Source organism: Tupaia chinensis, unplaced genomic scaffold, assembly GCF_000334495.1.
Source record: "Tupaia chinensis unplaced genomic scaffold, TupChi_1.0 Scaffold143650_1, whole genome shotgun sequence".
Classification (NCBI taxonomy): domain Eukaryota; kingdom Metazoa; phylum Chordata; class Mammalia; order Scandentia; family Tupaiidae; genus Tupaia; species Tupaia belangeri.
In genome coordinates this window covers 19824-35414 of record NW_006203499.1, presented here as the reverse complement: position 1 = coordinate 35414, position 15591 = coordinate 19824, and the positions used below count along the sequence as shown (strand labels likewise).

General features: G+C 40.8%; 3 pseudogenes; 1 reads left to right on the top strand and 2 right to left on the bottom strand.

Moving 5' to 3' along the window:
• Positions 1-925: 925 nt before the first annotated feature.
• Positions 926-1695, bottom strand: LOC106733397 (olfactory receptor 7A10-like; annotated as a pseudogene).
• Positions 1696-1768: 73 nt separating this feature from the next.
• LOC114005343 (60S ribosomal protein L22-like 1 pseudogene) lies at positions 1769-2558 on the top strand (annotated as a pseudogene).
• A 12097-nt stretch (positions 2559-14655) lies between these two features.
• On the bottom strand, positions 14656-15450 carry LOC102482640 (microtubule-associated protein RP/EB family member 1 pseudogene; annotated as a pseudogene).
• Positions 15451-15591: the final 141 nt, after the last annotated feature.

Sequence of the window (15591 nt, the reverse complement as noted above, 5' to 3'; positions counted from 1 at the left end):
TCAGAAAGTTTTTTTTTTTTTGGAGAGATTTTCACTGTAGGGCGCGTGCGCTCGCCAGACAGACAGAGAGAGACATAGAGACAGAAAGCGAGAAATCATCCCCCAGGGGGGATGGTCACGCCGCAATCCCTTCTCCTCCATTCTCCTCTCGGGATCTTGGACACGCACGCACACGCGCCTGGCGTGAGTTTTAAGCCACCGGGTCCGGGACACGAACCGCGGTCGACTATGTGGGAGTCCAGTGACATAGCCATTACGCTAACTGCTGGTTCCCTTCTTCTCAGAAAGTTTTTGATTTTTTGATTTTGGATTTGGACAAGAGATGCTCAACCTGTATGAAAGAGATGTGTATCTCCAAATTGTCCCTAATCTTAGTTTGGGAATAAATTTGGGAAAGTAAGTAAAGGGAAAAAAATGTTGAATTCAGGGAGAGCAGAAAGCTTTAGAAAGAACAACTCAATTTGTATAAAAACCAGAGATCAAATAGATTGGAACTAAAGAGATGGATGAAATTCATCTTCTATAGTTGGATTAAAGAGTCACAATATATGAGTCTGAGGAATCCCATGTAACCTTGGAAAATGGCCTGGGACCAGCAGTTAGCATAATAGCTATGTCGCTGGACTCCCATGTAGTCGACCGCGATTCACGTCCCGGACCCGGTGGCTTAAAACTCATGCCGGGCACATATGCGTGCATGCCCAAGATCCCGAGAGAATGGAGGAGAAGGGATTGCGGCGTGGCCATCCCCCCTGAGGGGTGATTTCTCGCTTTTTGTCTCTCTGTCTTTCTCTGTCTGTCCGGCGAGTGCATGCGCCCTATAGCAAAACCCTCTCCAAAAAAAAAGGCTTGATTATTTCTCTCCTTTGAAAAATGCTTTCAGAGTCTTCTTTATGTCTTTATTCCTCAGACTGTAGATGAAGGGGTTCAGCATGGGGGTGACCACCGTATACATCACCGAGGCTGCTGCACTTGACTGTGAGCTGTGGGTAGCCCCACCACTAAGGTACACACCCAGGCTTGTGCAATAAAATAAGGAGACAACTGAGAGGTGAGAGGCACAGGTGGAAAATGCCTTGTACTTCCCCTGAGCTGATGAGATTGCACAAATGGAGGAAGCTATCTTACAGTAAGAGTAAAGGATATAGGTGAGGGAACTGCCAGTTATGCCCATAGCTGTCAAATACATCACCATGTCATTAAGAAAGGTGTCAGAACAGGCAAGGTGGACCACCTGATTAAGTTCACAGAAAAAGTGGGGGATTTCTACATGTGTACAGAAGGACAGTTGTGATGCCATTAAGCTATGTAACAGGGAATGCAGGGCACTCGTGATCCAGAACAGCAGAATCATCAACACACAGAGTTGAGGGCTCATGATGACCGTGTAGTGCAGGGGGTGACAGATGGCCACATACCGGTCATAGGCCATCATGGTAAGCAGAAAGATATCCAACCCTGCAAAATGCCCGTGTAGTGCAGGGGGTGACAGATGGCCACATACCGGTCATAGGCCATCATGGTAAGCAGAAAGATGTCCACATCTGAAAAAAGTATAAAAAAGAACATCTGGGTAATGTATCCTGCATAGGTGATGACCTTGCTCTGGGTCTAGATGTTCACCAGCATCTGTGGGACAGTGGTGGAGGTGAAACAGATGTCTACGAAGGACAGATTGGAGAGGAAGAAGTACATGGCAGTGTGCAGGTGGGAGGCTGAGATGGTGGCCAGGATGATGAGCAGGTTTCCGCACACAGTGATCAGGTACATGGAGAGAAAAAGCCCAGATATGAGGGACTGCAATTCTGGATCCTCTGAAAATCCCAGAAGGTGAAATTCTGAAATTTGTGTGTCATTTCCTAGTTCCATGTGTTAAAAAGAACTAAGAAGAAAGAGAAAAATAACATGAGTACTTTTCATACAAACTCATATTACCAACATTGTTGAAGTGTTACACTCATTATTTTGCAGTTTAGAAAACAATTGGTATTACTGCATTTCCAAAGGAGTTTATCTCTTATATGAGGTAGGAGAGTCTTCAAATATTTCATGTAAAATGTGTGTTATGAAAAAGAAACCTATGCTTCAAAGGCCAAGTTAATAGAAAGCTTGAAGAGATAAGAAAGTTGTTAATCCCATTGCAAGATAATCAGAAAATCCCATCTAAAATGTTAACTAAGCTTTTTTTTCTAACCTCAGGACTGGCTGCCAAAAGACAAGAAGCCTAAGAGGTCAACCTGAATGTTTAATTTGGACCTTACTCATCCAGTAGAAAATGGAAGTTTTGACTGGAAATTTAGAACAGTTTCTGCAGGAAAAGGTTAGAGTCAATGGAAAAACTGGTAACCTTGGAAATGTAGGTCACATTGAACACCTCAAGAATAAAAATCACAGTTGTTTCCGAGAAAAAGTTCTGTAAAAGGTATTTGAAATACCTCACCAAGAAATACCTTAAGAAGAACAACCTTCGTGATTGGCTTCGTGTGGTTGTATCTGACAAGGAGACTTAGGAACTTCGTTACTTCCAGATTAGTCAAGATGAAGAAATAGACTTTTAGTTTATTAATGAATAAAAGTCACTGCTTGTAAAAAAAAATAAAATGTTAATTAAAAAGTAAAAAAAAATATGAAGAGCATTTACAATGTGCATTGGATTCTATTCATGAATAGAAAGTGTATTAATATGAATGTTTGCCTAATACAGACAGAAAACTTTTTTTTTTTTTTTTGGAGAGGTTTTTGCTACACGGCACGTGCGCTCACCAGAAAGACAGAGAGATAGAAAGTGAGAAATCAGTTCTAGTCCTGTTGTGAGTTTAAGCCACCGGGTCCAGGATTCGAACTGAGGTCGGCTACATGGGAGTCCAGCGACATAGCCAACTGCTGGTCCCCAGACAGAAAACTTTAAGAAACACTAAGAACATATGGAAAAAGAATGACAATGAGAAAGTCATTAGGCTAATTATACTGGTTTCACTACAATGTACCAAATTGAATAAAATTGAGAGGTTAAAGCTAACTTCTGCAAAAAAGATGTCAAATAATCTTAATTTAACCTCATCAACATGGGTTATTAATTCAACATGAAATTGCCCAAGACTTAGAAATAAAAGAACATAACAAGAAGTCTTCAAAAACTCAAGAAGAAACAGTTAAAAGAATTTCATCTTACATAAAAGATATACATATATGTATATATACATATTCAAATATACCTAATGAAAATACAAGCAATCTTTAGTGAACTGGTAAAATGTAGTGCATTTCAAACAATGTCAGAAGGTGATGTGAGTTTTGCAAAATGATCCAATGGGGCCAGTCAAAGGCATGGTAGTTGAGGATGACTGGATTCCACATGTCAACGTTGTGGTTCAAGTCCTGGACACAGTGACTTGGAAAACAAGCCTAGCCCATATGCATGTATTCCCCAAATCCCAAGAATAGAATGGAGAAGAGATTACAGCATGGCCATTTCCCCATGAATAGTGCTTTCTCAATTCCCCCTCTATCTCTCTTTCTCTCTCTCTCTTTCTTTGGTGAGTTCACACACCTATCACAGAAAAAGAAATCTAACCAAAGAAAGCTGAAAGGCACAATATGGAATAACAGAGATACAAAAAACAGGATGAGAACTAAGGGTGCTAAAAGCTTTCCATATTTAAAAATAAATGGAGGAGGTCAACATGTGGTTTATGTGCTGGAGTCCCATGTGGTCAACTGGTGTTCGAGTTGGAAACTTGGCAACCTGAAACTCATGCCAAGTGTTTGTGTATACATGCAAAAATCCCGAGAGGAGAATAGAGGAGATTGTAGCTTGGTCATCTTCTCAGGGGCTGATATTCCATTTGCTGTCTCTCTGTCTCTCAGGTGAGTGCACACACCCTATAGCCAAAAAATCTCTCCAAAATAAACAAACAAAGAAAAAGTAAATGAAAGAAAAACAATGGGGGGCAGAACATGGGAAAAATATGATCAACAAGTAGACTTGGCCCTGCAAAATGTATAAACGTTCACATATTCTCACCCAAGTTCTGTATATACATACACAAAAGAACTAAATTACAACAGCCAAGGGGATGGGGAAAAAGCACCAATATGTTGTACGAAAGGATGCAAGCAAATAGAGAAATAAAAGCATACTGAATCTACTGTCAAAAGCAAAGATCACACAGCGAATTTGAACAAAGGAAAATAAATAGCTAACAAACCTACAAGTGTATTCAGCCTCACAGGTAATGAAGTAATTGTTAATTACAAGTTTTTGATATGTCTTTTATCACTTCATAATTAATTAAATATTTTTATGTGACTATCCAGTGTGAGAGAAGGCGCTATGAAATGTATGTGTCATGAATTTATGTTACAAGGTAAAATCTACAAATAGTCCCCCGGATTGGATTTTTCATATCAATATTGAAACATAGGAGAATAGACCCCATCTTCCAAATAAAAATAATATGGCCTCAGTCAGCAGGCAGTGGTGGTTAAGGCATTGGACTCCCACATGGCCAACAGTGGGTTGAATCCCAGACCTGGTGGCTTGAAACTCATGCTGGGCACACATGCATAGATGCTCGAAATTTCAAAGGAGAATGAAAGAGGAGAGACTGCAGTGGCCATTCCTTCTGGGGAATGATTTCTCATTTTCTCTCTCTGTCTCACCAGTGAGAGCATGCACCCTATAGAAAAAAAATCTATCTTAAAAATATGATATGGCCTCATTTCATTTCATATCCCTATATACCTAATCCTCCATTTGTCTACTCCTCTCATTTTCAAAATATCTTGGACTTAATTTGAATGGAAGTACTTAACACTTCCCATTCTCTCTTTTTTTCTTTTTAAAAGGTATTAATCTTAATTTAAAATTTTATTTATGTATTTATTTAATTTAATAACCGTACATCTTCAGAGCATACAAAATGAATTTTCCCAGCATGAGAGCACTGCACACAAATTGACTCAATATTATCAAACACATCATCAATCGGACTTCCATTCCCATCATTTCATTGTCAACAGTGATGGCCCCCACCTCACTCAGTCCAGTGGTCCCTTCTCATTTTGAACATCACAAATAAATGCATTGACTAAGCAAGCAACCACAGATCTCTCTCAGATGTGGGCTAGGCTGGTTTAGCTCTCAGTTTATCTTGGATGAACATTCTTGGCTTCCATCGTCTCTGACCTGCTGCTATGCTGTCTGCTGTGTTCTCTGACTCACCCGTGTGGGGTCTGTGAGGTCGGCCTCTGTGTGGAAGCCTGAGTTCCTCTGTAGGTGGTTTGTGATGGAGACTGAAGCTGTGTCCCAGGCAAGGCAGTGAGGAAGAGTCAAACATTGGCCCCTGAGTCAGACTTAAGAATCCAAAAGAAGCAACCATGTTCCTTCTGGCCCAAGTTGTGCACTCTGAAGGGCAACAGCAGAGGAGATATTTACAGCTCCCCCTACCTGCTCATTAAGCCTATTTTCCAGACTGTTATTCTGACCCCTAAGCAGATTTCCCTATGGACACTAGTCGGGATGGAAAGGAGACTCTCCTTGCAGATGGTCTGATCCCAAGAGACAAAAAAACTTTCTACATTTAAAAATAAATGGGGGTGGGGGGAACAGCAGCTAGCGTAATGGCTATCTCGCTGGACTCCCATGTAATCAACTGCAGTTCGCGTCCCGGACCCTGTGGCTTGAAACTCACGCCGGGCGCGTGTGCATGCGTGCCCAAGATCCCGAGAGGAGAACGGAGGAGAAGGGATTATAGTGTGGCCATCCCTCCTGGGGGGGATTTCTCGCTTTCTGTCTCTCTTCTCTCTCTGTCTGTCTGGCAAGTGCATGCGTCCTATAGCAAAAAACTCTCAGGAAAAAAAAAAATAAATGAATGGGGAGCGGGACCAGCAGTTGGTGTAATGGCTATATCACTGGACTCTCATGTAGTTGACTGTGGTTTGAGTCCCGGACCTGATGGCTTAAACTCACACCGGGCATGTGTGTGTACGTGCCCAAGATCCCGAGAGGAGAATGGAGGAGAAGGGACTGCGGCGTGGCCATCCCCCCTGGGGGGTGATTTCTTGCTCTCTGTTTCTCTGTCTCTGTCTTTTTGGCAAGCACAAGTGCCCTATAGCAAAAAGGACCTCTCTCAAAATAAATAAATAAATAAATAAATAAATAAATAAATAAATAAATAAATAAATGGGGGAAGTCAGGCAAATCCCATTATTATTATTTTCCCCCAGTCTTTAGCCTGTATTGCACAGGTCCTGCCTTCAAGTGTTCCCAGCTTAGTCCATCTGCTTCTTCTCACAGTCAGTGAAAGGAGGGGCAGAAGCTGGAGAAGAAGCGAGTTTATTTTTGTTACTGGTTATGGGGAGCCAACCAGTGAGTGCACGAAACTGTCTCGAAAGGCTCAACATGTTCTCGGTATTTATAGGCACGAGATACAAGCAGGTGCAAATCCTTCCTCACTATGATGAATCAGAGTCACTTGCTTTCTTCTAAGTGATTATTCTGGTTTCCTTCAGGTACCATTCCTGGTTTCTTTCTTGTAAAAAGGAAAGTAAATGACTAACAAACTCACAAGTGTATTTGTCCTCACAGATAATTAAATGATTACAAAGTAAAGCTCTTGAACATGCCCCCTTTTTCTTAATAATTCATTCATATTTTATGTGAATATCTGGGTGTAAAAGAAACAACTATGGGATGTATGCTGCATGAACTGTGGTTGCAAGGTAAAAGCTGCAAATGTCCCCTTAGTCTGGATCTTTCTTATCAATACAGAAGTATAGGAGGACATACCCCATCTTAAATAAAAGCATTTAAAAATGTCAACAGAAATAACCAACTCTGCGGAAATAATAATTAATGTGGCTTTATTTCTAAACACAAATATGTGTAACTATTCCCGGAGAAAAGGCAAACACACCTTTCTCAGGGTGACCAGATACAGGGGTTCCTTTTATTTGAGTTTGAGAGTGAGAGACAGGGTTTGGAATTTAGTGAAAAGAGTTCCTTCATTGGTCTGGTCCCAAAAGGTGGAGCGTCTGGAAGTGGGGGCTTGTAGTTTATAGGAGGGTTTTACAATTCTTAGGTTGGTGATTGGAAAGGAAGGTCTGTAGTTTAGGAAGGGATCAACAAAGAGTGCATTGTCACAGAGACAAGGGGGCTTGCATGTGTCACAAGATACTGTCCCAAGGACAAGATGTTGAAAGAGTCATGATATCACTGAGACAAATGGTCTGTTAGTGCTTGTGGACTTGACTCACCCATCACAAGGATTCTATACCAGGGACAGGATGTGGGACGGGTCCTGCTATCAACTGGACCAAAGTAGTCTGTGAATGTTTGTGGGTGTGACTCGCCCCAGGTGCTCTGGAAGGGATTTGTGAAATAGAACATGTAAATTTAAAAATATATAAAAATGAAATAAGGGGCCAGCCTGTGGCAAGGTGGTTAAGGTCCTGGAGTCCCACATGACCTACCGCAGTTCCTGTCTCAGACTTTGTGGCTTGAAAATCATGCTAGGCACATGTGTACATGCCCAAAATTCTAGGAGGAGAATGGAGAAGGGAGTACATGCATGACCATCCCCTCTTGGGGATGATTTCTCACTTTCCCTCTCACTCTCTCTCTCTCTCTCTGTCTGCCCCCAGTGAATGCATGCACCGTAGGGCAAAAACCTAAAAATTATGAAACTACATGAAGGTTTTACCACTGCTCAAACAGATCATGACTCAGCACGTGGTCAGACTGTTTTTGTTAGAGGCCTCTCTTAATTTCAAAATGGCTACAATCTTGCTGGCTTGCTTCAATAACATCTTAGCCTACCTTTGAGTTACCTTATTCCCAAGTCTAGTGAGGACCCTGTGGTGTTCAAAGAATTACTTTGTGGTAGCATCTGATGCCCACCAGAAAACTGTTACTCTCTTCCTAAAATGAGGGGTAAAGGTATATTTCTTAAAACTATAAGCTCTCCACTTCCTGGCTTCATGAGACCTTTGCCAAAGCAATTAGAATATCATGCCTATATCCCAAGTTAAGAGTTGTCATTTATTCCCTCATCATTATTTAAAAAAAAATATTTAGTATTCTTTTTATTGTTATTTTAAAACATGCTATAGGTTATGTGTGCTCACCAGAGAGAGAGAGACAGAGACAGAGACAGAAGGTGAGAAAACAAGTCACCAGGTACAGGACTCAAACCAAGGTCAGTCATGTGTGAGTCCTGTGCCTTATGATGATGCCTTGAAAGAAATTCTGTCATTATGCTTTCAGGGCTCAGGTTCTGGGTCAGTGGTTCTCAGCCAGGCACACTTGTCCTTGGGAATATTTGACGAGTGATGCTTTGTTGTACTCATCACTGATGGCCTCACACTGATTTCAAATAATCATATTAAAAAGTTGTAGACTCTGGATAGCCCTATAGCCCTGTGGTTAAGGAAGCCAGATCCCACATGGCTGACTATGGTTTGAATTCCAAATCTACAAGCTTGAAAACCATGCTGGATGTGTGTGAGTTTATGACTCAAATCAGGGCAGGATGGAAAAATGAAGGAGAAGAAATTGTGGCATGACCATGTCCCATTGAAAGGCACTTTCTCCTTCTCTTTTTTTGTTTCTCTCTCTCTCTCTCATGATCTCACCCTCTGATAATTTAAAAAATAAAAAATTTTATTTTGACTCTTTTAAATTGTCCTATGTTTCACTCTTGGGAATCTTTCAGAGGCTGGTACTTCTTGGTGTATCAAATTATTCCTCTAAGTCTTCTACAAACTCCTTCAAATCTTCAAGGAATTCTTGTCACGTTGATACAAGTGTACAACATGTCATTCGTAAACATATAACATCAACAGGTATATGGGATGTTTATGTGTCCGTTTATCCCCTGGGTAGACTATTTTATTTTCACTCATTAATTCACTCCCTTCATCTCTCTAGTAAGATTATGCTTCTCTGCCATTAGCTCTGCGTTTTATTGCTAACTCAGATAGGAGGAGTGTATATCCCTGCAATGGTGGACTTTGAGCTTAGACATATGATATTTTCTTGGCTGAAAGAAAGTGAGCATCTAGACACATTCAATGATTAAAAAGAAGTTGTAAGAGGCATTGTAAGATACCACCACTTTTCTTGATCTTCCCCTCTCAAATCGTCCTTTCCACTCAGAATTCAAGAACAAATTAAGATATGAATAGTCCTTTGAACTGAATATTTTTCCCTCCACAATTTATATGTCCAAATCCCTAACAAGAAGACGTTACCAATATAGACTCCAGTGTAATACAAAAGCATGACATTAAACCATTAATTATTGGGTTGATTTGTTATGCAGCAATAGCTCACCATTACAATAGTTAATTCAAACAAAACTAAAGACATTCAGAGAAGTCTGCTGCCTCTTACTTAAAGGCATTATTAGTTCTGATATTTGAAGACAACATTCTTGATTACATGGATATTCATGATTATTTCGGATAATTGTACTTAAAAGAGAATACCTTTGGGGTTCCCTGCTAGGAAACTAGGAAAGGTTTGTAGGACATAAATGTTTTGTAGTAATAAATTGTGACCCTGAATCACAGGTGCCTATTCCACAGGGCTATGCTGGCAAGACCCTGAGCTCTTCTTTGAGCTGTCCTTGTGTTGTAGAGTGCCACCGTATGACCGACCACCAAAGCCAGATTAAGGTTAAAGGGAGTCTTTATTAGCTGGCTAGTGACTATAGCTTGAGGCTCGGGGGCCGGGAGTCAGAACTGCTGTCCTAACCGAAGTTTGAGCAGTCTTTTTACATTGGGTCAGTTACCAGGGGTGCAGGAAGTCCAAAATATCAGAAAATGGAGTGGGGTTTCCATGCAAGTAGTTACAGAAGCTGAATCAAGGAGGTTAATTATTTCAAAGGGTTTTTCCAGACCTTTGTTTAATGGTCCCCATGGCTCTGGGCAGGGGTCTGGTGATTGGTAGTTACATTGTTAAGGAACATCTAAACAAAAGGGTTTCCAGGCTAGTTAGCAAAGGCAGTAAGACTTAATCACTCTATTTAGTCTGGGAGAAAGGAGGAAGTAAGTATAAGTAAAGTTCAAAGATGGAGGTGCTTCTTCTTGGAGAGGGAGCAAAATGGATGAACAGTGGCTCATATGCAGGGTATAAAATCTGGCCTTCCACACTGGGATCATGAAGATGGAAGAAAGTTTAGAGTATAAAAGGGGCATGGAACTGACTTTAGGATAAACATACAGATTGTTTATTTACCTCCACTTCAATGTTTATCACAACTTTTTTCCCTACGGGAGCACATGCAATCACTGGAGACAAGAGAGCGTAGGAGAGAGAGAGTTCACTCCCCACCCCCGACCCCACTCACCACACAGGGAATGATCAAGCTGCAATCTTTATTCTCCTCCTGGGATTTTGGGCATGCCCACACACATACCCAGAGTGATATTCAAGCTTCTTTGTCTGGGACTCAAACCATGAAGTTGGCCACCTCCATACCACCTATTGGCCCTATCAGAAAAATGTTTAAAGGGTGAGATATTTGTTAGAACAATGAAGGTGTCATATGGAAAATGAAAGCAGAAACAGTAAGGCAATATAATGAAATAATGTAGAACATGATACCGAATCCTTCACTCTAATGAACAAACTTACACATGGACGCCAAGCTTCCATATTGCACTGAGTAGTTGTGCCTCATCAGAGCCAGTCTTCCATAGTAATTCCACGTATGACTGAACATGTTACAGCATCATATTAAAGACCATTTCTGACATGAGACTGTATTAAATGAATTGAATTATACAGATTTTCCTTGAATTACACAGATTTTCCTTTTTGTAGACCATATACGGAATATGTATTTGTTAAACAACTTTAAAAATTTAATTTAACTATCACTAATTAGACCAGAGAGAGACAGAGAGAGGGGAAAAGTGAGAAAGCAAGTCACTAGGTCTGGGACTCGAACTGTAGTCACTTATGTGGGAGTCCAGTGCCTTAACCACCATGCTATCTGCTGGTCCCTGTAAAGCAACTTTTGCTCTTCAACTCTTTGCCAGGAAATGTACTAAGCACTGTGGACTTGGAGCTGAATAAGAGGATAGGAAAATAAGACACCATGGTAGTTACATTGTTAAGGAACATCTAAATAAGACACCATGACCAGCTAAGGAACACATCAGGTCTGGGACTCAAACCATGAAGTTGGCCATCTAGGATCCAGTCACCTAAACCTCCATACCACCTATTGGCCCTATGGCCCTATCAGAAAAATGTTTAAAGGGTGAGATATTTGTTAGAACAATGAAGGTGTCATATGGAAAATGAAAGCAGAAACAGTAAGGCAATATAATGAAATAATGTAGAACATGATACCAAATCCTTCACTCTAATGAACAAATTTACACATGGACACCAAGCTTCCATGTTGCATTGGGTAGCTGTGCCTCATCAGAGCCAGTCTTCCATAGTAATTCCACGTATGGCTGAACATGTTACTCCATCATATTAAAGACCATTTCTGACATGAGACTGGATTAAGTGAATTGAATTACACAGATTTTCCTTTTTGTAGACCATATACGGAATATGTATTTGTTAAACAACTTTAAAAATTTAATTTAACTATCACTAATTAGACCAGAGAGAGACAGAGAGAGGGGAAAAGTGAGAAAGCAAGTCACTAGGTCTGGGACTCGAACTGTAGTCACTTATGTGGGAGTCCAGTGCCTTAACCACCATGCTATCTGCTGGTCCCTGTAAAGCAACTTTTGCTCTTCAACTCTTTGCCAGGAAATGTACTAAGCACTGTGGACTTGGAGCTGAATAAGAGGATAGGATTTTATCAGGAAAATAAGACGCCATGACCAGCTAAGGAACACATCAATATATGAAAGTCTATGTTATCAGGGGGACCAATTAAGGTAGGATGGAGAAGGAATGATAGACACAGAAGTGAAAAACTGTGGTCTCAGATATTGATGTACAGCAATAATGACTTTATCACTGACAAGTATAATTTAATAAATAATGTTAGGCCAAGTTAGCATAATCACCACCATGTTAGGGAATGCTGGGGCAAGTTAGCTTCATTGCTACCCTGTTAAGTCTTCAAGGATGGAACCCACTTTGTTAGAACCTCAAGGACGGAAACCAGGAGTTTGGGAACTCTCAGATAAGTGGAAAATGGGAGGGCCCAGCACCTCTGAGGCAAGGTCATCCAGACCCTTAGCTGAGAGCCCTTATCTAGACCTGAGCAGGTGGTGATAGCTGGACCCTCGCTTCTCATACCCCCTCCTGTGTATGTGTTACATTCTATGAAAAATCCTGACCCGCTCGGGGTCCTTGTTAAGGCCCGCTGCGAGGGGCAGAAACTCAGACCCCAGTTAGCTGGAAAAAGAATAAAAGCCTCTTTTGCAGTTGCATTATCATTGTCTTTTCTGCGTCTCCTGTCGTTGTCTTTTCTGCGTCTCCATCAGTTAGACCAATCTCTGGACCCTTACAATAACAAATACACCATAATATCATACACTGAGTTCCTCTTCTCCGAAATGCTTTGGAACAGAAGTGTTTTAGATTTCAGATTTTTTTTTTCAATTTTTGAATATTAGCATTACATAATGATATGTCTGGGATGAGAATCAACTGTAAACAAAAAAATTAATTTACGTTTCATATGGAGCTCATCAACTTAGCCTAGAAGATATTTTATATAATTTATTTGTATAGCATCATTTTTTGTTGTTGTTTTTTGTCATAAGGTGACAAAAAGCTCACCAGAAAGACAGAGAAACACAATGAGAGAGAGAGAGTGAGGAAACAACCCTAGGGGAATGGCCATGCTGCAATCCTTTCCTCTGTTGGGATTTTGGGCATGGGCACACCTGCACTTGGCCTCAATTTCAAGCAGCTGGATCTGGGACTCAAACCGCTGTTGATCATGTGGGAGTCAGCATCATTTTTTTTTTTAACAAAAAATTTTATTTAGAAATGGTGACTTTGCGGTCAATTCCAACAATTGAAATAAAATAATATGAAAAAAAAAAAAAAAAAAAAAGAAAGGTGGAAAATGGATTCCCAGTAAAATGAAATTTAGGGACAACAAAAGTCTAAAAGGCCACAAAAGAGAAAAAGCACCACTGTCATTTGAACCACGGCTAATTACTTGCATTTTTTGGCATTGTTAATCACTGAATCTGGGTTTCCCTCTGAATTCCACACAAAGCATGCATTACACAACAATTTTATCATAAAATAGCTGCTTTCTACACACATTTCGGGACAAGCTACCACCAGGAACAAATCAACACAAATACATCCAGAGGCTGAACAGTCTCAGTAGTAGGTGACACATATTTTGTAGAATTCTGCCAAACAAAGGAACTGAACAGGACAAGGGCAAAGCAAATAAGGGAGAGTTAAGGAATAAAATATTTTAAATAGTAGTAATTAATTCAGATATTGTAGTTTATTTTCTGTAAAAGAAAATGAACATTTGGTGACACACTAATGAGTTTTATCTCCAAAGAGGTTAGTGCACTGGCCAAGTATTTGGATAACAGTGGAGTGCTGTGGACAGCAGATACCAACAACACCCAAGTCTCGCAGATTCCATGGTAACGATGACCTTCACTGATCACTCTCTTTGCCAGCGGTCCAGAAAGAACTTGCAGCATGATCACCTGCCAGTTGTACTTCCAATTCTAACCAGCAAACTTTAAGGAGCCAAAGAGGAGTTCCCATTGGGCAAGGGAAACAGAGAATAGAAATCTGTTAAATGTAAACTGAAAAGACAGTCAAATGGGACCAAAGCCCCCATTCAGATCCCAGCGATATGGGCAAGTCCCTAATAGCAGTTGTTAGATTAGAAATCTGGACACACCTCATTTCCTAAGAAGACACAATACATAGACATTTCAGGGGTCCCTTTATAAAGTAACAGGTCAATTATAGATATAAAATTCCCCAATAAAATTTAATACAACCCCACTCAAAATCCTGGATCTAGTTAATTCTTTTGATCATTCCCTTCACCCTTCTTGCAGCCTTGTGGTGGCTTTCCAGGACAACTTTTCAAATGTTCTCCTTAGGCCAAAGCCCAGGACTGTGAAGATTCAGGCAGTCCTGCAAGGCCTGCCACAGCAGGTTCCAAAGGTTCCCAGGTCTGGATCTTCCTTCAAAGACTCAATGTCAAATGCATAAAAACTCCTGTTATGTTATATTTCCTATTGTGAAGTATGGAAGCATATTTTAAATATTCTTAAGGCATTTATTTATGAAAATGTTCTCTGCCAAGACTTCACAGTAGTTTAAAACACAATTCAGCCTTTACATTTCTCTACTGAGGTCGCCACATCCTCTATGACATAAAACCCCTTCTCCAGCTTCAGCGTGACCAGCATGCACACAGAGAGCTCCATGCTCAGCCTTTCTGTTCCTTATGTGAACTAGTTAAATGTTAATTTGGCTCTGCTACAAGCTACAAGCTCCTAACTCAAACGTTTTGGAAAAGGAGTGAAAATTCTGCAGAGCGCACTTGAAGAAAAGGTACTTTTTGCTTATGTAAAGAAACCAGTGGGTCCTCTAAAAATAATTAAAAAGGAGTATTTTACAGTTAAGACCATGAGTTGGAGTGAAGAATTCGGATGTGTCTGTGCTGATATAGGCTGTTAATACTCTTCTTGTTCCTCCTGTGGGCCCCAGGTATCAGGTATCACAAAGCCTTCATCTGTGGCATAGAGAATGTCTACAATCTTTTGCAATACAGGGTCATTTTCCTCCTCATTCTCCTGGCAAATCAATTCAACATTCCTTAGCTTTCCAAAGTAGAAACCTCTCTCTTTCTCCAAGTCTTTGACCATAAATTTCAACACATTGACCTGCTGCATCAATTCAGCTGCTTCATCATCCAGGTTGCCCACACCAGGATTTTTTCACACCACCCCTGGGCCAGCCTTAGGAGATGCAGCAGCTCTCTGTGTTGTGTTGAAATGGGCCTCTGTGGGGCTGCATTGCTAGAGCTGAGAGGTTTCTTAGGTTTATTCAGAGCTGGAGGAACAAGGGAGGGAGCTACTGCAGCCTCTTGACCTTGTCTGGCAGCTGTAAGGTCATGGTCTTTTCCATTATAGTTTGAATCAAAACAACTTCTTGAAGCACTGAACAAATTCACAACTGTCCTGGAACTTTGCTTTTACTAATTTGTCCACAGGAATGATTTTGTCAACACCCATCCTTTTAAAACCTGCCTGTAGTAGTTTGAAGTTCTGGATGTATTCGTGTTCTAGCTTTGCTTGGAATGTCACTTTCCTCATGGCGATGAAGCCAGGGAACAGCATGTTCATAAACTCCTAATAAGCTGCCCTATGAGCATGACGGTTTGATCTTTGTCAGATTCAACTGCAGAGATTCATTGATCCAGGCCAGCACATCAGGTTGACGTAGATCGAGTACACATTCACCGCCATCTTAGGCTCTCAGAGGAACAGTGTCCACTGCCCACAGCCAACTCGGGTTTAGTCTTCCTCTCTTTGAAGAGTCAGTATCTTTTATGTCTTTTTTTTTTTTTTTTTTTCTTTAGGGCATGTCCGCTCCCCAGCAAGCCAGCA